Below are 22,268 nucleotides of genomic sequence, written 5' to 3' on the forward strand. Positions count from 1 at the left end.
AGTCTTTTTTCAGGAGGGTATTGTTCATTTTCCAAGTATTTGATTTCTTTTCCCTAGTTTTTCTGTTATTGATTTCTAGTTTTATTGCCTTATGGTCTGAGAAGATGCTTTGTAATATTTCGATGTTTTGGATTCTGCAAAGGTTTGTTTTATGGCCTAATATGTGGTCTATTCTAGAGAATGTTCCATGTGCGCTAGAAAAAAAAGGATACTTTGCAGCAGTTGGGTGGAGAGTTCTGTATAAGTCAATGAGGTCAAGTTGGTTGATTGTTGTAATTAGGTCTTCCGTGTCTCTATTGAGCTTCTTACTGGATGTCCTGTCCTTCTCCGAAAGTGGTGTGTTGAAGTCTCCTACTATAATTGTGGAGGTGTCTATCTCACTTTTCAATTCTGTTAAAATTTGATTTATGTATCTTGCAGCCCTGTCATTGGGTGCATAAATATTTAATATGGTTATGTCTTCCTGATCAATTGTCCCTTTTATCATTATGTAGTGTCCTTCTTTATCCTTTGTGGTGGATTTAAGTCTAAAGTCTATTTTGTCAGAAATTAATATTGCTACTCCTCTTCTTTTTTGCTTATTGTTTGCTTGATATATTTTTTTTTCATCCTTTTGAGTTTTAGTTTGTGTCTCTAAGTCTAAGGTGTGTCTCTTGTAGGCAGCATATAGACGGATCGTGTTTCTTTATCCAGTCCGTGACTCTCTGTCTCTTTATTGGTGCATTTAGTCCATTTACATTCAGCCTAATTATAGATAAATAAGTGTTTAGTGTTGTCATTTTGATGCCTTTTTGTGTGTGTTGTTGACAATTTCGTTTTTCCACATACTTTTTTGTGCTGAGACTTTTTCTTAGTAAATTGTGAGATCCTCATTTTCGTAGTGTTTGACTTTATGTTTGTTGAGTCGTTACGTTTTTCTTGGCTTTTATCTTGAGTTATGGAGTTGTTGTACCTCTTTGTGGTTACCTTATTATTTACCCCTATTTTTCTAAGTAAAAACCTAACTTGTATTGTTCTATATCGCCTTGTATCACTCTCCATATGGCAGTTCTGTGCCACCTGTATTTAGTCCCTTTTTTTGATTATTGTGATCTTTTACATATTGACTTCAGTGATTCCCTGTTATGAGCATTTTTTTTTTTAATTAATCCTAATTTGTTTTTGTGATTTCCCTATTTGAGTTGATATCAGGACGTTCTGTTTTGTGACCTTGTGTTGTGTTGATATCTGATATTATTGGTTCTCTGACCAAACAATATCCTTTAGTATTTCTTGTAGCTTTGGTTTGGTTTTTGCAAATTCTCTAAACTTGTGTTTATCTGTAAATATCTTAATTTCGCCTTCATATTTCAGAGAGAGTTTTGCTGGATATATGATCCTTGGCTGGCAGTTTTTCTCCTTCAGTGCTCTGTATACGTCGTCCCACTCCCTTCTTGCCTGCATGGTTTCTGCTGAGTAGTCTGAACTTATTGATTCTCCCTTGAAGGAAACCTTTCTTTTCTCCCTGGCTGCTTTTAAAATTTTCAGGTTATCTTTGGTTTTGGCAAGTTTGATGATAATATGTCTTGGTGTTTTTCTTTTTGGATCAGTCTTAAATGGGGTTCGATGAGCATCTTGGATAGATATCCTTTTGTCTTTCATGATGTCAGGGAAGTTTTCTGTCAGGAGATCTTCAGCTATTTTCTCTGTGTTTTCTGTCCTCCCTCCCTGTTCTGGGACTCCAATCACACGCAAGTTATCCTTCTTGATAGAGTCCCACATGATTCTCAGGGTTTCTTCATTTTTTTAAATTCTTTTATCTGATTTTTTTTTACAGCTATGTTGGGGTTAATTCCCTGGTCCTCCAGATGTCTCAGTCTGCATTCTAATTGCTCAAGTCTGCTCCTCTGACTTCCTATTGCGTTGTCTAATTCTGTAATTTTATTGTAAATCTTTTGGATTTCTACATGCTGTCTCTCTCTGGATTCTTGCAACTTATTCATTTTTCCACAATGTTCTTGAATAATCTTTTTGAGTTCTTCAACTGCTTTATCAGTGTGTTCCTTTGCTTTTTCTGTAGATTGCCTTATTTCATTTCTGAGGTCATTTCTGATGTCTTGAAGCATTCTGTAAATTAGTTTTTTATATTCTGTATCTGATAATTCCAGGATTGTGTCTTCATTTGGGAAAGATTTTGATTCTTTTGTTTGGGGGGTTGTAGAAGCTGTCATGGTCTGCTTCTTTATGTGGTTTGATATGGACTGCTGTCTCCGAGCCGTCACTGGGAAACTAGTTTTTCCAGAAAATCCGCTAAAAAAAAATGGAGTCAGATCCCTATCAGAACTGCCTTTGGATTATAACCTCCACCTTGTTCCCTGTAAGGATGAAAGTCTGAGATTTGGATCGTATATTCTTGGCTGTAGCTGGTTCTGTGTTTTTAGTCCAATTAGGGGTGGATTTTTGGTCCCTGGGTTTTTTGTGGTTCCTTCTGTCAGGCCGGAAGAGTGGGTTAGGAAAAGACCAAAAGAAAAAAAAAGGGGGGTGGAAGCAAAGCCGCCGCGGAGCCGGAGCTGTTCTCCTTCTGGCTCAGGAAATTCCAATGTTAATGAAGCTGCCAGGGTAGGGTGGGGGAAGGATCAGAGAGATAGGAGAGTAGCACCTGGGAATATAGCCTGAGTTGCTTGTGTTGCTTGGGATGACTATTTTATCTGAGATTCCCGAGGGGCGTGTCGCCTATGTGTGCTGGCTGTGTGGAGATTGCCCCCGGGTATCTGGCCCACTGAAGCCGCGGTCAGATCCTCCGCTGCCAGTCCAAAGCCCAGTGTCAAGATTCCCCTGCTGGGACGCTGCACTCCCGACTCCAAAATCAGTCGCTGCCTCCCGGGGACTTCTTGTCCGGCCAGCCGCGTCGCCCCGCCGCTCCCGCGGACCGGCTGGGCCCCGTCCCGGGGTTAGTTCAGGGGAGTGGATCTGCTCCCCGTATTTGTGCTGTGACAGCGCCCAGTCAAAAACCCGGCGGCAAGATTCCCTGGCTAGGACGCTGCACTCCCAGCTCCAAGACCAGTCACTGCCTCCCGGGGAATTCTCCCACCGGCTGCGTCTCCACGCCACCCGCGCGGACCGGCTGGGCTCCCTCCCGGGTTGAGTTCAGGGGGGTAGGGCTGCGCCCCTTGTTTGTGCCGTCAGCTCCCCTGGGCCCTGACCTAAACCGGGCGCCAAGGTTACCTGACTGGGACACTGGCTCCAGGCTCCGAAAACTGTCGCTGCTTCCCCGTATTTGTTCGTTATCCATCTCTAAATCTGTGTTTGTTGTTCAGGGTTCGTAGATTGTTACGTATGTGATCGATTTACTTGTTTTTCCGAGTCTTTGTTGCAAGAGGGATCCGAGGTAGGGTCTACCTAGTCCCCCATCTTGGCCCCCTCCAGCTCTATTGTGTTTTTTAATCCATTCTATCACTCTCGCTCTTTATTGGTGCATATAGCCCATTTACATTCAGTGTAATTATGGATATGTATGAGTTTAGTTCTGTCATTTTGATGTCTTTTTTTGTGTGTGTTGACAGTTTGTTTTTTCCCACTTAGTTTTTTGTGCTGAATGGTTTATTTATTGTCTTTTCCTCATATTCTTTGTCGATTTTGTTTTTGCTGAGTGTTTTTTTCTTGTATTTTATTTTGATGAATAGGATTGTTAATGTCCCTTGTGGTTATCTTAATATTTACCCCTGTTTTTCTAAGTTTAGACCTAACTGTATTTCTTTATATCGCCTTGACTTCCTTTCCATGTGAAAGATCTATCACTACCTTTCTTAGTCCTTCTTTCTTGTTTTAATGTTGTCTTCTTTTACATAATGACATCGGTGTTTCCCTCTTTTGAGCTTTATTTATTTATTGATTTACTTTTGTGATTTCCCTGTCTGGGTTGACTTCTGATTGCTGTGCCCAGTGTTCTAGCCTTGGGTTGATACCTGATAGTATTGATTTTCTAACCAAAGAACTCCCTTTAGTATTTCTTGTGGTTTTGGTTTGGTTTTTATGAATTCCCTAAACTTCTGTTTATGTGGAAATGTCCTAATTTTGCCTTCATATTTGCGAGACAGTTTTGCTGGATATAAGATTCTTGGTAGAAATTTTTTTTTTTTATGTAAGTCATCCCATTGCCTTCTTGCCTGCATGGTTTCTGCCGAGTAGTCTGAGCTTATTCTTAGTAACTCTCCTTTGTTAGGTGACTTTTCGTTTATGCCTAGCAATTCTTAAAATTCTGTCTTTAGCTTTGGTTTTGGCAAGTTTGAGTATAATATGTCTTGGTGACTTTCTTTTAAAATCTACCTTATGTGGAGTTTGACGAGCATCTTAGATATCATCTCTTCTTTCACAATATCAGGGAGGTTTTCTGCCAACAAATCTTCAACAGTTCTCTTTGTATTTTCTGTCATCCCTCCCTGTTATGGTACTCCAATCAGTTGTAGGTTATTTCTCTTGATATGATAGAGTCCCACATGATTATTAGGGTTTCTTCATTTTTCCAAATTCTTTTATCTGATATTTCTTCGACTATATTGGTGCTATTTCATTTTCAGTCTCACTGATTCTGCCTTCTACTTGCTCAATTCGCCTCCTGTGACTTTCTATTGAGTTGTCTAATTCTGTAATTTTATTGTTAATGTTCTGAGTTTTTGGTTGTCGTTTCTCTGTGGATTATTGCAGCTTATTAAATTTTTTGTTACGTTCTTGCATACGTTTTTAATGCCTTCAGCTGCTCTATGTGTGTGTTCCTTGGGTTGTTCTGAGTTTGCCTGAGCTCCTTCCTGATCTGGTTCCTGATGTCTTGAAGAATTCTGTATATTAATCTTTTGTATCCTGCATCTGGTAATTCCGGGAAGGCACCTTCATCCAGAAGATCCCTTGATTCTTTGGTTCGAGAGCTTGTTGAAGCGATTATGGTGTGCTTCTTTATGTGATTTGATATTGACTTTTGTCTCCGAGCCATCTATTAATTATTAATTTATGTTATGTTTGCTTATTGTATGCCAGCTTCTTTCTCTGTTTTGATTTGATATGCCCAAATAGGCTGCTTGAGTGAGCTAGCTTGATGATTATATTTTCGCCTTTGAAGCTCTAACATTCTGTCACCAGATGGCTAGAGGTGTTACCAGGTATATGAGCCAGGAGTCCTTTCACTTTTCTTGTATTGATTCAGCTCAGGTATCCAGGTAGTTCACCATCCAGTGTGTGGTACAGGCTGTGTCCTACAGTCTTAGAGGGGCAGAGGTGATTGGTGTAGGTACAGATATCTGGTTGCAGCAGGGGGTCATGCTCTGCACAAGGCGGGGGCCTGACAACCATCCCCTAAGATTCTGTGAGGATAGCACTTCCCTGTTCCCTGGAGTGCAGAGGTGGGTGGGTTTTGCGGACAGACCATGAGCACCTAGTGCTTTTGTTTGTAAGGACTGGGAGGTACCAGTTATCCTTGGACCCCTTTTGTAGGTGGCTGGGTGATGTGGGTGGAGTCACCAGTTCTTAGGCCGCTGATGTTGTAGGTGAGGACCCTGTATAATAGGCAAAGCAGTGTCAAACATCAAACACTCACCTGTCCACCGCACAGCTGAAACAGTTGCAAAATGCCAACATGGGCCTATTCTCCTGAAATAGGCCCACACAGGTCCATGCAGGGCTGAAGGTAATCTTTCCTCCCAATTGTGAATTTATGCCTTCTCCAGGGCCTGCAGAATGGATCAGTGCACTCAGCAGGAGGCCCAGGGAAGTCAACAGCCACTGAAGGTGGCTTAGGGGCTGGGGTGTGGTGAAAGATATGGAAGGACTTAGGTTTTGCTGAGAGCTCCATTCTTCTCTGGTTTTGGAGGTATGAGTAGGCTGTGCGGCTGACTGTCTCTCCCTGAGGATAGTGCATTTGGAATGGTAGCGCCAGCCCCTCCACGGTCACTCTAGGGAATTGATGCCTGACGGCTTCTGGCGATTCAGGTTCGGCAACTTATTTCCACTTGTGAACTGCCTCTCCCTACCCCTGCCACTCAATCTGTTTTCCTACTTTGCCTTTGATGTTCAGGGCTCCTAGCTTGTTATAAATACAACCGTTTCACTTGTTTTTTCGAGTCTTTGTTGTAAGAGGGATCACTGGAAATGTCTGACTACTCTGCCATCTTGTACTCACCTCGCCATAAGACTTTTATTGGCTGGTTTTCAGAAGAAGATCATTAGGCCTTTCTTTCCAGTCTGTCTTAATCTGGAAGCTCTGCTGAAATCTGTTCAGCATCATGGTAGCTTCCAAGTCTTCAATGACATGGGCGGTGACTGTACATGACATGCATTGGCCAGGAACCAGACCTGTGTCTCTCGCAGGGAAGGTGAGAATTCTGCCCCTGAGCCACCAATGCCTCATACATACACTTCTGTAGATGAGATTATTTTGGTTGACCAGGCAAGGCTTGGTGAACAGAAGTCTTACAGTGGAATCAGCCCTTACAGCTCCATAGGGTACTGCAGTTGCTTTAGTAGGTACAGAAACAAGCACATTAGATAAATGGATATTTGTTGGAAATGATTAGTTTTATTAGTACTTGGTTAATTGTCTGCATGAAGAAATGTGGAAACCCCTGTGTGTGAGCTAATCCCCATTTTCTCTTGTTCCTCATTCTTACAAATTATCTAAACAATTCCTGTGTTGTAGATGCCATTAAAATCAACCTTTGAGATCTAGAAGTAATCTTTATTACACCATTGTACTTTGCAAAGCGTTGTCACCTAATAAAAATTAACTACCCTTCAAATACTGTTTAAGGATAAAGTAGCTCAGTTTTATATATTTTTGAATTTTTTGGTAATATTTACTTACCAAACCAAACCTGTTGCCATCTAGTCAATTCCAATTCATAGCAACCCTGTAGGACAGAGTAGAACTGCCCCATAGGGTTTCCAAGGAGTGGTTGGTGGATTCAAATTGTAGACCTTTTGGTTAGCAGCTTGAGCTCTTAACCACTTTGCCACCGGAAATAAACCATGCTGCATAGTGAAACATAGACTTCTTAATGCCGTCCCCCAGCTATGCAGTTTTTCTCTGAGGGGCGGTTTTGTTATTAGTTTCTTTACAGAAGTTTCTACAAATTTACAGGCACACGTGTATATATTCTTAAAACATATGCAAATAAAAGCATACTACACACTTCTCTATAATTCGCTTATTTCCTGCACAGTATTCTATTTTGGAGACTGTTCCAAGTCAAAAAGGTGAGAGCAGGTTTCCTGTGTTTTTAAATATTTATTGATAGGGCATTGTTGTGTATGTACTAGTTCTTTTATATCCAGTCCTTAATTGATGTTGCCTTTTATGTTTTTCTGTTACATGCTCCATAACATGCCTTTGGACATGTGGTATGGAGCATATGTTTGAATATGTCTGTAGGATAGAATTTCTACCAGTTAATTGCTTGGCCACTGAATATGTGTATTTGCAGATTTTTTTAAGATGCTGCCTAACATGGTAACTGCTGCCTCCCATAAAGCCACCAAATTACATTCCTACCAAAAATCTCCTCAGGCTTTTACCCAGAGTTACCAACATTTTTTATCTTTGACAATCTAACAAGTATAAAGTTGTATTGTATTTCTGATTTGCTTGACTCTTAGTGTAAAGTGACACTGAACATCTTTTGATTTCCTAACTATGGAAAGTGAGAATTTAGCTTTAGTCTCTGTAGTCCACAACCAAAGTTAATAAAGATCAGATGGTGATAAAAACCGGTGGAATTGTTGCATTAATAATAAAGGTTAGGAATAGAAGTATGATTCAACTTTTGAGAGCTTTGGGGAAGTCCATTGTTGGTTAATGAGAATTCCAGAAATTAGAGTCCTGAAGTCATCTTGTACTTTAAGTACTATATTTAAGTAGATGGCACTATTTATCTTTCTATATATATATTTAATGATGTGAACGTTAGAGATTTGCTTTATGACAAAGTCATTACATTCAGTATAATATCTTAGTTTACTCCTTTGTTGATATAAAGAGGCACTATCTTGATTTGTAATCTCTTTCATTTAAAAATTATTTCATAATAGTTTTCTTCAGATGACAATGGGTAATGCTATGCCCAAATACCAAGATTAGGAAGAATCACAGAGTCTTTGTTTTACAGGGTTGCTATGAGTTGGAATCAACTCAGTGGCAACAGATATGGTTTGGATTTTGGTTAGAGGGGTGGGTGCACTTCGCTGCAAAACAGAAAGGATGGAGGTTCTAAACTATTTTAGATAAGCTCTCCCTAGAGTGAATTGAAAATTAAAATATACTTAAATATTATCAAGTTTTGTGGTTTGTTGTTGAGTGAATTATGTAACTATGAGGACTACAGCAAAATGAAATTAGTATTTTAATTCAAAATTTTATCTCATAAGTTAGTAACTTTAAATAATTATGTATACATTGTGTTCCTAGGGACTTGAATGAGTTTAATTTGCTCTTTGGCAAGCAAAAATTTTCTTATTCAGGAGTCCGTTATTCCTCTTCATACTTAAGTATTCATTATAATGGTGGATTATTAATTTCTCCTTGGTATGATCAGAGAGTAAATGTTATGTTTCATTGTAATTATCACACTTATTAAAAAATACTGAGCACATACTATGGCAGTACCGCTCTTCTAGGCACGGGGCTATAGCATGGACTGTATTATATTGTAGATAGAGGAAACATGTCCCTTTTAGTAAGGATGGTCATAGAAACATCCTCTGAGGAGACATTGGGGCTGAAACCTGAATGGTCAAAAGGAGGGAGGCCTGGGAAGTTGGAGGTGAACCTGTTCCAAGCTGTGGGCAATACTATTCAAAGCAAGAAAGTGGGAAATATCTGTTGTGTTGCAGTTCATTGGGCAAGGGTGTTTCTTAACCTTTTGTATCATTATTGCCCCCTTCCTAGAAGCCTTTTTAGGCATTAAATTTTTTAATCAACCCCCCTCCAAAGAACTTTTAATGCCACAAATAGCTGTTGATGTATTGTATGTATGTCTGTGCTTTATACATAGAAAGAATTTTTTGTTCCCCTTCCTGAACCAATTTTCTCTGCCTTGGGGCTGTTAAATCCCCATTGAGCATGCCAGATGTAGACCAACATATGCTATGGGATTTGTTTCTGAATGAGATGGGAATATTGGAAATTTCTAATTTAGCTACTCATGGAGAATTTACTGGAGGAGAGCCAGGGTAAAAGCAGGTAGACCAGTAAGACCATTAAATGCTGGTGAAAGGCCTGTCTACAAAGGTGATTATTTTTACAGAGAGAGAAACACAATGGGAGAAACAATGTAATGCATTAATTGTAAAAAGTATAAAGTATATGTATAATACTGATGGAAGCAGGAGGAAAAATGCCTATGGGCCCCATTGAATTGTGGGAAAGGAAATGACCCTCGGGAAATGAATATTTGAGGGAGACTTGACACTTAGTTTTTGCTTTGAGGTCATTTTAATTTACTGTTTTCAGACAGTTGAGTATAAGATGATCACAGAAGAAAACAGGATTTATAACCTTTGTAATTCCATATTTATTTCAGCCCCTCATTTAGTCTCAGAAGGAATGTGCCCCCACTTTTTGGTAGTTGTGCCTTTCATCCAGACTTTTCTCTATACTGGGGACTCTGTTTTAGACCCTATGTACTGTTTCTGATCTGCCACTACTGTTGTTTTTCTGAGCTCACACTGACTGACTTATTAGCAGGATCAAAATGGAGTTTCTTTATACCACATGGTTTTACCTCAAAATTGGATATCATCAGTGCAAAATTATAGGGAGTGCTTTAATAAACTCTGATTCTGACTAATGATAGGAAATAGCATTGTATGTTCTCATCAAAGGACTGCAGGAACTTTTTCTAAGTTCTGCCCCATCTCTCAGATTCTGCCCTGCTTGGCCAAGCAAAGACGTGGAAAGTCTGTTTGGGCTCTGGAGCGATTCAGAGCAGGTATTGGGAGCTCTTGCTGAGAGAGTATTTGCATTTATAAATGATGTGGAGGCAGCAAAATGAGAAGTGAGATTCACGACTACCTTGTGGTTTTTAATGCATTGTTTTTGTATTCTGTATTAAGGTAGTTTGTAAATCTACATTTCTGAAAGCCCCCCCGCTTTTTTTTTTTTTTTTTACCAATAAAGAGGAATTTAGTACATTTTTAAAATTTGAAAATGTGTTTTTAAGCTCTCTCTCGTTTTTAGACTTCTCAACTCCCCTTTTTTGAAGACCTAACCATTTATGAAGTATTGGCATCTTGTGTTAAAGAACAAAACATTAAAACATTTAACCATCTTAATGTATTTTCATATAAATATCTTTGTTCACCTACACTTCTTATTCAGAAATAGTATAACCGAGTGAGGAAGACGTGAGAGATGGAGCTCTAGATGAAAGAAGATCCTCTTGAATGATATAATTTTCCTTATCACTGATTCAGTTTAGTACCCCCTCCCCACTTAAATAGATTTAAACAGATGATCAGCACATAATAATGCAGATTACACTTGCTTGTTATTTAAGTAATTTTCCCTAATACCACATTCTTATATTTCATGCATATGGTTGTATATTTGATTGTGCAAGAAATATTTTCCCTCATAAGTTGGCTCACATATTTTCATTACTTAACAGTGAAGAGCTTTAACTGGTTTTAACTATGGAGAAAAATAAAAGCATATGGTGAGAAATAAAATGTCATTTGGTAATTCCTTTCCAGTTCCTTAACTGTTGGATTCTTGGGTGTGGTAATAATTTACTTGAAATATTGAACTCTGAAAGGAAATAGAGGCGAGACCAGCTCTTCAGGTACGTTCCTATTAATCATTTGTTGTCTTGAACTAAAAATACAATTTATTGCTATTACAGTCTAACAAGTTTATTAAAACTTAATCCTGGTTACACAGTGATCAAGGATAGGTTGTCTTTAATTTGTGTTTGTATGTGCGTGTTTGAGGAAAATTAGGGGATTGCAAGAGGTTAATGCTAGATTTTTGTTTTTGAAATGGCTTTGTAGGAATTTGAGGATAAAATTAAGGTTCAGATTTTTCAGTGGTATCTTATATTCTCAAACAAGTGTTTACCTCATCATAGTTGCCTTGCAAATTCAGCATTAATTACATGTTTTATTGAGACCTATTTCAACATTAGACTGTCTTTTTTTAAGGTCTTCGGGCACTTGCAACTTAGTTAATTTTTTATTTATTTTAGAAATGATTATGAGCATGCTTGATGAAAGCATCAATATGTGCTTTATTAGATTAAAAAAAAATTAATTTTGTTGGGAATATACACAGCAAAACATACACCAGCAAGTTTCTAAATGTACAAGTCAGTGACACTGATTACATTCTTCTACTTGTGCAACCATTCTCACCCCCCTTTTCTGAAGTGTTCTTTCTCTGTTAACATAAATTCACTGGCCCCTGAGGTTCCTGTCTGATCTTTCGAGTTGCTGTTGTCAGTTTGATCCCATACAGATAGATGTTAAAAGAGCGCAGTGCTTGAGGGATACATACTTTTAATTTATTAGATTTTTATTAGTCTATGCTGAACTTTAGGAATCTGTGGGTGGTACAGATGGTAAAGTGCTCCACCATTAGCTGAAAGGGTGGTGGTTTGAACGCATCTAGAGATGCCTCAGAAGGCAGGCCTGGCGATCTGCTTCTGAAAGGTCACAGTCTTGAAAACTCTGTGGAACAATTCTGCTCTGCACACATGGGGTTGCTGTGAATTGGAATTGATAAGGATGGCAACTAACAACAACAGCAATGCTAAAGTTTACATTTCTATTATAACTACAGCAAATATTACCTTACGTCCTTTGGAGAAAAAGACATACACGCACACACACATAAATATGCGTGTGTATGTTGTTGTTAGGTGCTGTTGAGGTAGTTCTGACTCATAGTGCCCTACGTACAACAGAATAAAACACTGCCCAGTCCTGTGCCATCTTCATAATCGTTATGCTTGAGCCCGTTGTTGCAGCCACTGTATCATTCCATCTTGTTGAAGGTCTTACCTGTATTCCCTGTGTCTGTTCAACCAGCTCCTGTCCCCCTCTGCCTTCTCATCTCGCCTCCAAACAGGAGCTGCCCACATACTCTTGTGTGTTTACTTGAGCCAAGAACTCACTCTTAACCAGTATCATTTTCTGTCTGTAGCCCAGTCCAATCCCTGTCTGAAGAGCTTGCTTCAGGAATAGTTCAGTCTTGACTAACGGTCCAGGGTCCATGACTTCCAGGGTCCCTTCAGTCTCAGACCATTAAGTCTGGTCTTTTTACGAGAATTTGTGGTCTGCATCCCACTGTTCTGCTCCAACAGGGATTCTCTGTTGTGTTTTCTGTCAGGGCAGTCATTGTTGGTAGCCAGACACCATCCAGTTCTTCTGGTCTCAGGCTGATGGAGTCTTTGGTGTATGTGGCCGTTTCTGTCTCTTGGGCTCATATTTGCCTTGTGTCTTTGGTGTTATTCATTCTCCTTTGCCCCACGTGAGTTGAGACCAGTTGATGTATCTTAGATGGCTGTTTGCTAATGTCTAAGACCATAGATGCCACTCACCAAAGTGGGATGCAGAATGTTTTCTTAATGACATGTCCCCTATAATCCTGGTGCCCAAACCCCCCCGTCCCTGCTACTCTTGCCTTCCAAGTGTTTGGTTGTACTCAGGAAACTTCCTTGCTTTTGGTTTAGTCCAGTTGTGATGACCTCCCCTGTATTATGTGTTGCCTTTACCTTCACCAAAAATAGTTCTTGTCTACTATCTAATTAGTGAATACCCCTCTCCCTCCGCCCCCACCCTTGTAACCATCAAAGAGTATTTTCTTCTGTGTTTAAACTTTTCTTGAGTTCCTGTAATAGTGGTCTCATACAATATTTGCAACTAATTTACTTAGTATAATGCCTTCCACATTCCTCCATGTTATGAGAGGTTTCACGGATTTATTGTTCTTAATTCTTGGTAGTATTCCATCATGTGAATATACCATAATTTATGTGTCCATTCATCTGTTGATGGGCACCTTGGTTGCTTCCATCTTTTTGTAATTATAAATGGTGCTGCAATAAACCTGGGTGTGCATATATATGTTTGTGTGAGGGCTCTTATTTCTCTAGAATATATATATCAAGGAGTAGAATTGCTGGATCCTGTCGTCTTACATACTCTGGAGATGTCGTCAGGAGGGATCAGTCCCTGGAGAAGGACATCATGCTTGGTAAAATACAGGGTCAGCGGAAAAGAGGAAGACCGTCAACAAGATGGATTGACACAGCGGCTGGAACAATGGGCTCAAGCATAACAATGATTGTAAGGATGGCGCAGGACCAGGCAGTGTTTCATTCTGTTGTGCATAGGGTCACTATGAGTTGGAACTGACTCAACGGCACGTAACAACAACAACAACGTGGTAGGTCTATTTCTGGCTTTCTGCGAAAGAGCCAAATCAATTTCCAAAGTGGTGTACCATTTTACATTCCCACCAGCAGTACGTAAATGTTCCAGTCTCTACACATTCTCTCCAACATTTATTATTTTGTGTTTTCTGGATTAATGCCAGCCTTGTTGGGGTGAGGTGGTATCTCATTGTGGTTTTTATTTGCATTTCTCTTAATGGCTAATGATCGTAACCATTTCCTCATGTATCTGTTAGCCACCTGAATGTCATCTTTGGTGAAGTACCTGTTCTTGCCATTTGCCCATTTTTTAGTAAGGTCGTCTTTTTGTTGTTGGGTTTTTGCAGTGTCACGTATATTTAGAGATCAGGTCGTGATCAAAATTATCGTAGCCAAAAACTTTTTCCCAGTCTGTAGATAGTCTTTGTACTTTTTCAGTAAAGTCTTTGGATGAGCAGAAGTGTTTGATTTTTAGGAGCTCCCAGTTACCTAGTTTTTCTTCTGGTGTTTGTGCATTAGTAGTAATGTTTTGTATAGTGTTTATTCTATGTATTAGGGCTCCTAATGTTGTCCCTGTTTTTTCTTCCTTGATCTTTATTACTTTAAGTTTTATATTTAGGTCTTTGACCCATTTTGAGTTAGCTTTTGTACATGGTGCGAGGTATTGGTCTTGTTCCATTTTATTGCGGATGGATATCCAGTTATGGCAGCACCATTTGTTAAAGAGACTGTCTTTTCCCTTTTTAACAGACTTTGGGCCTTTGTCAAGTATCAGCTGCTCATATGTGGATGGATTCTCAGTTCTGTTCCATTGGTCTATGTATCTGTTGTTGTACTAGTACCAGGCTGTTTTGACTACTATGGCAGTAAATAGGTTCTAAAATCAGGTAGTATGAGGCCTCCCACATTACTATTCTTTTTCAGTAGTGCTTTGCTTATCACCTTCCATATGAAGTCAATGATTTGTTACTCCATCTCATTAAAAAATGTTGTTAGAGTTGGATTCAGGATTGCATTGCAATAGATGGCTTTGGGTAGAATAGACACTTTCACAATGTTGAGTCTTCCTATCCATGAGCAAGGCATGTTTTTCCGCTTATGAAGGTCTCTTTTGGTTTCTTGCAATAGTGTCTTGTAGTTTTCTTACATCTCTTTTATATCTCTGGTTAGATTTATACCTAGGTATTTTATCTTCTTGGGGGCTGTTGTAAGTGGTATTGATTTGGTGATTTCCTCTTCGATGTTCTCTTTTTTGGTGTAGAAGAATCCAACTAATTTGTGTATGTGTATCTTGTATCTTGAAACTCTGCTGAACTCTTCTATTAGCTTCAGTAGTTTTCTTGTGGAGTCTTTAAGGTTCTCTGTTTATAAGATTATATCATCTGCAAATAGATATATTTTTACTCCTTCATTGTCCATTCGGATGCCCTTTGTTTCTTTACATAGCCTAATTTCTCTAGCTAGGACCTCCAGCACAGTGTTGAATAAGAGCGGTGATAAAGGGCATCCTTGTCAGGTTCCCCTTTTCAAGAGAATGCCTTCAGGCTCTCTCAATTTAGAATGATGTTGGCTTTGTATAGATGCCCTTTATTTTGTTGAGGAATTTTCCTTCTATTCCTATTTTGCTGTGAGTTTTTATCATGAATGGGTATTGGACTTTGTCAGATCCTTTTTCCACATTGGTTGATAAAATCACGGGGCTCTTGTCTTTTATTTATATGATTGATAACATAAAGTGTTTTTCTAATGTTAAACCATCCATGCATACCTGGTATGAATCCCTCTTGGTTATGGTGAATTATTTTTTTGATATGTTGTTGAATTCTATTGGCTGGAACATTTTTGAGGAGATTTTCACCTAAGTCCGTGAGGGATAGAGGTCTGTAATTTTCTTTTTTATTTGTGGTGTCTTTACCTGGTTTGGGTATCAGGGATGTGCTGGCTTCATAGAACGAGTTTGGGAGTATTCTGTCCTTTTCTATGCTCTGAAATACCTTTCATATTAGTGGTGTTAACTCTTATCTGAAAGTTTGTTAGAATCCTCCAGTGAAGCCGTGAGGACCAGGGCTTTTTTTTTTGTTGGGAGTTTTTGAATTACCTTCTCATTCTCTTCTTTTGATGTGGGTTTATTTAGTTGTTCTATCTGTGTTTGGATTACTTTAGATGGGTACTGTGTTTCTAGAAATTTGTCCATTTCTTCTAGGTCTTCAAATTTGATAGAGTACAGTTTTTCATAGTATTCTGTTATGATTCTTTTAATTTCAGTTGGATCTCTTGTGGTATCACTCATCTCATTTCTTATTCAGGTTATTTGCTTCCTGTCCTGATTTTCTTTTGTCAGTTTGGCCAGTGCTTTATCAGTTTTGTTGATTTTTTTTTTTCAAAGAACCAGATTTTCATTTTGTTAAGTGTTTTAGTTGTTTTTCTGTTCTCTGTTTCATTTAATTCTGCTCTGAATTTTATCATTTGCTTTCTTTTTTGTGCCTAAGGGCTTCTGTTGCTGCTCTCTTTCTTCTTGTTCAAGTTGTGGGGTTAATGCTTTGAATTTGGCTGTTCTTTTTGTATGTATGCATGTATTACTATAAATTGATCTCTGAGCACTGCTTTTGCTGTGTCCCAAAGGTTCTGATAGGAAATGTTTTCACTCTCTTTGGATTCTATGAATTTATTGTGATTGTAATTTTTTCTGTAACCCAGTAGTTTTTGAGCAAGGTGTTGTTCGGTTTCCATGTGTTTGATTTCTTTTTCTTGTTATTGACTTCTACTTTTATGGCTTTATTGTTAGAAAAGATGCTTTGTAATATTTCGATGTTTTGGATTCTGTTAAGGCTTGCTTTATGACCTAATATGTGGTCTATTCTAGAGAATGTTTCATGTGTGTTGGAAAAGAAAGTATACTTGGCTACTTTTGGGTGGAGTGTCCTGTATATGTCTATGAGGTCGAGTTAGTTGTTTGTGGCCTTTATATCTTCCTTGTCTTAATGAGCTTCTTTTTGGATGTCCTGTCCTTCACCAAAAGTGGTGTGTTGAAGTCTCCTATTGTAATTGTGGAGCTGTCTGTCTCGTGTTTCAGTGCTGTTAGAGTTTGTTTTATGTATCTTGATGTCCTGTCATTGGGTGCATAAATATTATGGTTATATCCTCCTAGTATAAAAAACCAATAACCAAACCCACTGCTGTTGAGTGGATTCCGACTCCTAGCTACTGTATAGGACAGAGTAGAACTGTCCCATAGAGTTTCCAAGGAGCGCCTGGCAGATTTGAACTGCTGACCTCTTAGTTAGCAGCCGTAGCACTTAACCACTATGCCACCAGGGTTTCCTCATCCTGGTAATAAAAAATACTGACCGTTTAATCATTATATATGCCCTTCCTTATTCTTTGTGGTGAATTTAACCCTAAAGTCTAATTTGTCAGAAATTGAATATTGCCACTCCTGCTATTTTTTGATTGATATTTGCTTGATACTTTTTTTCCCCATCCTTTCAGTTTTAGTATGTTTGTGTCTTTAAGTCTAGGGTGTGTTTCTTGTAGGCAGCATATAGACGGATCTTTTTTTCTTTTTTTTCGTTCTGCCACTCTCTCTGTATTGGTGCATTTAGTCCCCGTAAAAAAAAAAATACGGATAGGAACGAGTTTCATGCTGTCATTTTGATGTTTTTTTTGGTGTGGTGACAGTTCTTTTTTCTACTTAATTTGTTTGTGCTAAGTAGTTTATCTATTGTCTTTTTCATTTTTGTTGATGTCATATTTGGTAAGTCTTTATGTGTTTCTTGTATTTTGTTTAGATGTGTGGGATTGTCAGTGTCCTTTGTGGTTTCCTTAATATTTTCCCCTGTTTTTCTAAGTTTAAACCAAATTTTTATCTCTTTATCTTGCCTTCACTTCCTCTCCATATGAAAGAACTATGGCAACATTCGTTTGTCCCCATGTATTGATTTAATTCTGTCATGTTTTACATAATGACATCGCTGTTTCCCTGTTTTGAGCGTTTTTTATCCTGATTTATTTTTGTGATTTCCCTGTCTGGGTTATATTACCTGGTTGGTCTGTCCAGTGTTGTAGTCTTGGGTTGTTAAATGATGTCATTGGTTTTCTAACCAGAGGACTTCCTTTAGTATTTCTTGTAGTTCTGGTTTGGTTTTTGCAAATTCCCTAAATGTCTGTTTATCTGGAAATGTCCTAATTTCACCTTTGTATTTGAGACACAGTTTTGCTGGATATATGTTTCTCAGGTGGCAATTTTTTTCCTTTAAGTTTTTATATATGTCATCCCATTGCCTTCTTGCCTGCAAGGTATGAGTATTCCGGGCTTATTCTTATTGACTCTTCTTTGTAGGTGACTTTTCATTTATTTGTAGCCACTCTTAAAATTATCTCTTTAGCTTTGGTTTTGGTAAGTTTGATTATATGTCTTAGTGACTTTCTTTTGGGATCTACCTTGTGTGGGGTTCGATAAGCATCTTGGATAGGTATCTTCTCATCTTTCATGATATCAGGGATGTTTTCTGCTAACAAATCATCAGCAATTCTCTATTTTCTTGTCTCCCTGTTCTGGTACTCAGTCACTCATAGGTTATTTCTCTTGATAGTCCCACGTGATTCTTACGGTTTCTTCATTTTTTTAAATTCTTTTATGTGATTTTTCTTTGAATATATTAGTGCTAAGTGTTTTATCTTCAGTCTCACTAATTCTGACTTCCATTTTCTCAGATCTCCTCTTGCTTTCTCTTGTCTATTTCTTAAATTTTATTGTTAATCTTCTGAATTTCTGTTTGCTGTCCCTCTTTGGATTCTTGCAGCCTATTAAATTTTTCATTTTGCTCTTGAATAACCTCCTTAATTTCCTCCACTTCTTTATCTGTGTGTCCCTTGGCTTGTTCTGTGTTTTGCCTGATCTGCTTCCTGATCTCTTGTAGAGTTCTGTATATTAATCTTTTGTATTGTAACTTTGGTAATTCCAGGAATATTTCTCTGTCTGGAAGAGTCCTTGATTCTTTGTTTTAGGAGCTTGTTGAGGTGATCATGGTCTGCTTCTTTATGTGATTTGATATTGACTCTTGTCTCTGAGTCATCTGTTATTAATTTCTTTTATGTTTGCTTACTGTGTCCTAGCTTTTTGCTTAGTTTTGTTTTGATATGCCCAAATAGGCTCTTTAAGTGAGCTAGTTTGATTATCGGAGCCTTTGAAGCTCTAACATCTTGTCACCAGCTAGCTAGAGCTTTTACCAGGTATACGAGCCCAGGAGTCCATTCACTTTTCTTCTGTGGATTCAGTACAGGTGGCCAGGTAGTTGGTCACCAGGTGTGTGGTGCAGGCTCTCAGCTACAGTCTTAGAGGAGCAGGGATGATTGGTGTAGGCATATGTATCTTGCTCATTGGGGTCACGCGCTGCGCAAGGCAGGGCCTGACAACTCTCCCCTGAAGGTCTGTGAGGAAAACCCTTTCCTGTTCCGTAGAATGCACAGGTGGGTGGGCTCTGCATCTGGATCCTGGGGGCCCAGTGCTTTTGGCTATGAGGACTGGGAGGTACCAGTTATCCTTGGACTCCTGTCATGGGTAGCTAGGTGGTGTGGATGGAGTTAGTATGTGGGTAGGTGAAAAAAAAAAAAAAGAAAACCAAACCAATTTTCGTCAAGTCAATTCTGACTCAGAGCGACCCTATTGGACCAAGTAGAACTGCCTTATAGGGTTTCCAGGGAGCACCTGGTGGATTCGAACTGCAGACCTTTTGGTTAACAGTAATACCACTTCACCACTGTGCCACCAGGATCCTGCTTAATAGCAGAGTGGTGTCAAATGTCAAAAACCAGCCTCTGTACCACACAGCTGAAACAGTTGAAGACAAACCTCAGGCACATACACTGTTGTACTATGCCAGCGAGGGCCTAAGCTTCTGAAATGGGCACACACAGTTCCATGCTGGGGTGAAAGTCATTCAAAGTCCATGGACTGCTTTTGTCTGTACCCAGGCAAAGGGGCCGCTTCTGCCCTGATTTCCCAGCTTAAGGGAGCTGGCAGATTGTTTTTCCCCCGTTTGTTAATTTGTTCCTACTCCAAGGCTATGAGAATGGCTCAGGGTGCCTAGCAGAACCTATCTTAGCAAGCAGCACAGCATACTGTTTGGGTGTTGGAGCAGCGGGTGGAAGGATCAGATAAATTGGAGAGAATTCTTTCAAAAGGGGTGCTTTTTGGTCCATGTGATAAATGAGATGCATGTATTTGTCTTTTGCCAAGGGTGTTGTTCTTTGCTGATTTCAGAGGTGTAAGTAGGCTGTGCCACTCTTCTGCTGTAAAAAAACGCCTCCCGAACACTACCAGGAGCCTTGTCCTGGTTGCTTCAGAGGATCAGGCTTGCAGGGTGCTGGCTCCCCCTGAGTCAGGTCCAGAATCTCCTCGTTGCTTCCGAACCGTCTCTCCCTCCCCCTGTCACTTAGTCTGATTTCTTATCTTTGCCTTTGATGTTCAGGGCTCCTAGCTTGTCATGTATATAATCGATCCACTTGTTTTCTCAGCTCTTTAAGTGGGACCATTGGAAGTGTCTTAGTACTCCATCATCTTGGCCCCGCCTTCATTTTTTTTTGAGAAACCACCACATTGTTTTCCACAACACTTGTACCATTTTGCATTCCCACCAGCAGTGGATAAAGATTCTGATTTCCCCATATGTTGTTGTTAGGTGCTGTTTAGTCTGCTCCAACTCATAGTGACTCTGAGTACCACAGAACAAAAATACTACCTGGTCCTGCGCCATCCTTAAAATCATTGTTGTGCTTGAGCCCATTGTTGCAGCCACTGTGTCAGTTCATCTTGTTGAGGTTCTTCCTCTTTCTTGCTGACTGCTGTACTTTACAAAATATGATGTCCTTCTCCAGGGACTGATCCCTATGTCCAAAGTATGTAAGAAGCAGTCTTGCCATCTTTGCTTCTAAGGAGCATTCTGGTTGTACTTCTTCCAAGACAGATTTATTCGTTTTTTTGGCCGTGCATGGTATATTCAATATTCTTTGCCAACAGCACAGTTGAAAGGCATCAGTTCTTCTTCGGTCTTATTCATTGCTCAGCTTTCACACGCATAGGATGCGATTGAAAATACCATGGCTTGGGTCAGGCACACCTTTGTCTTTAAGGTGACATCTTTGCTTTTCAACACTTAAAAGAGGTCCTTTACAGTAGATTTGCAGAATGCAGCGCATCTTTTGATGTCTTCACTACTGCTTCCATAGGTGTTGACTGGGGATCCAAGTAAAATGAAATCCAGACAACCTCAGTCTTTCCTCCGTTCATCATGATGTTGCACATTGGTCATTGTGAGGATTTTCGTTTTCTTTATGCTGAGCTGTAATCTGCTGATGGCTGTGGTCTTTGATCTTCATCACTAAGTACTTCAAGTACTCTTCACTTTCAGCACGCAAGGTTGTGTCATCTGCGTAATGCAGGTTATTAATAAGACTTTTTCCAATCCTGATGTGCTGTTCTTCATATAGTCCAGCTTCTCGGATTATTTGCTCAGCACACAGATTGAATAGGTATGGCGAAAGGATACAACTCTGACGCCCCACACCTTTCCTGACTTTAAACCATGCAGTATCCCCTTGTTCTGTCTCAACAACTGCCTCTTGATCTATGTACAGGTTCCTCATCAGCACAGTGAAGTGTTCTGGAATTCCCATTCTTCACAATATTATCCATAATTTGTTATGATCCACACAGCCGAATGCCTTTGCATCGTCAGTAAAACACAGGTAAACATCCAGGGTCCATCTGACATTAGCAATGATATCCCTGTTTCCACGTCCTCTTCTGAATCTGGCTGGAATTTCTGGCAGTTTCCTGTCAAAAAAATTGCTGCAGCTGCTTTTGAATGATCTTCAGCAAAATTTTTCTTGCGTGTGATATCGATATTGTTTGATAATTTCCGCATTTGGTTGGATCACCTTTCTTGGGAATAGGCATAAATATGCATGTCTTCCTGTCAGTTGTCTAGGTAGCTATTTTCCAAATTTCTTGGCATAGATGAGTGAGCGCTTATAGCACTGCATCTGTTTATTGAAACAGTTCAGTTGATGTTCCTTCAATTCCTGGAGGCTTGTTTTTCGCCAGCGCATACAGTGCCATTAGTCGTACTGGGGGGGCATGCGTGTTGCTGTGATGCTGGAAGCTATGCCACTGGTATTCAGATAACGGCAGGGTCACCCATGGATGACAGATTTTAGCAGAACTTGCTGACTAAGGCAGAGTAGGAAGAAGGACCCAGCAGTCTACTTCTGAAAAAAATTAGCCAGTGAAAACCTTATGAATAGTAGCAATACATTGTCTGATATAGTGCTGGAAGATGAGCCCCCCCCCCCCCCCCCGGCCAACACAGTTAGAAGGCACTCAAAATATGACTGGGGAAGAATTGTCTCTCAAAGTAGAGTCGATCTTAATGAGGTGGATAGAATAAAGATTTCTGTACCTTTATTTGCTGTTGTGGCACAACGCAAAATGAGAAGAAACAGCTGCGAACATGTATTAATAATCGGTCCTGGAATGTACGAAGTACGAATCTAGGAAAATTGGAAATCTTCAAAAATGAAGGGAATGCATGAATGTCAATATCAATGAGCTCAAATGGTATTGGCTATTTTGAATTGAACGACCATATAGTCTACTATGCCAGGAATGAGATCTTGAAGAGGAATGGTGTTGCATTCTTCGTCAAAAAGAACATTTCACGATCTATGCTGAATGAAGTACAGCGCTGTCAGTGATATGATAATATCCACACGCCTACAAGGAAGACCAGTTAATATGACTGTTTTTTAAATTTACTCACCAACCACTAAGGCCAAAGATGAAGAAATTTACGATTTTTATTAGCTTCTGCAGTCAAA

At 39.4% G+C, this 22,268-nt stretch overlaps 1 long non-coding RNA gene across 1 annotated transcript in view; it reads left to right on the forward strand.

The window, feature by feature from the left end:
- Positions 1-373: 373 nt before the first annotated feature.
- The window catches only part of LOC111751672 (uncharacterized), a 44,463-nt gene continuing 22,568 nt past the window's right edge, over positions 374-22,268 (forward strand). Inside the window, exons 1-2 of the long non-coding RNA XR_010319121.1 lie at positions 374-7,221; positions 10,714-10,802. This is a non-coding gene — a long non-coding RNA (uncharacterized LOC111751672). The remainder of the gene's footprint in view (positions 7,222-10,713; positions 10,803-22,268) is intronic.

This window comes from Loxodonta africana, chromosome 23 (assembly GCF_030014295.1).
Source record: "Loxodonta africana isolate mLoxAfr1 chromosome 23, mLoxAfr1.hap2, whole genome shotgun sequence".
Classification (NCBI taxonomy): Eukaryota; Metazoa; Chordata; class Mammalia; order Proboscidea; family Elephantidae; genus Loxodonta; species Loxodonta africana.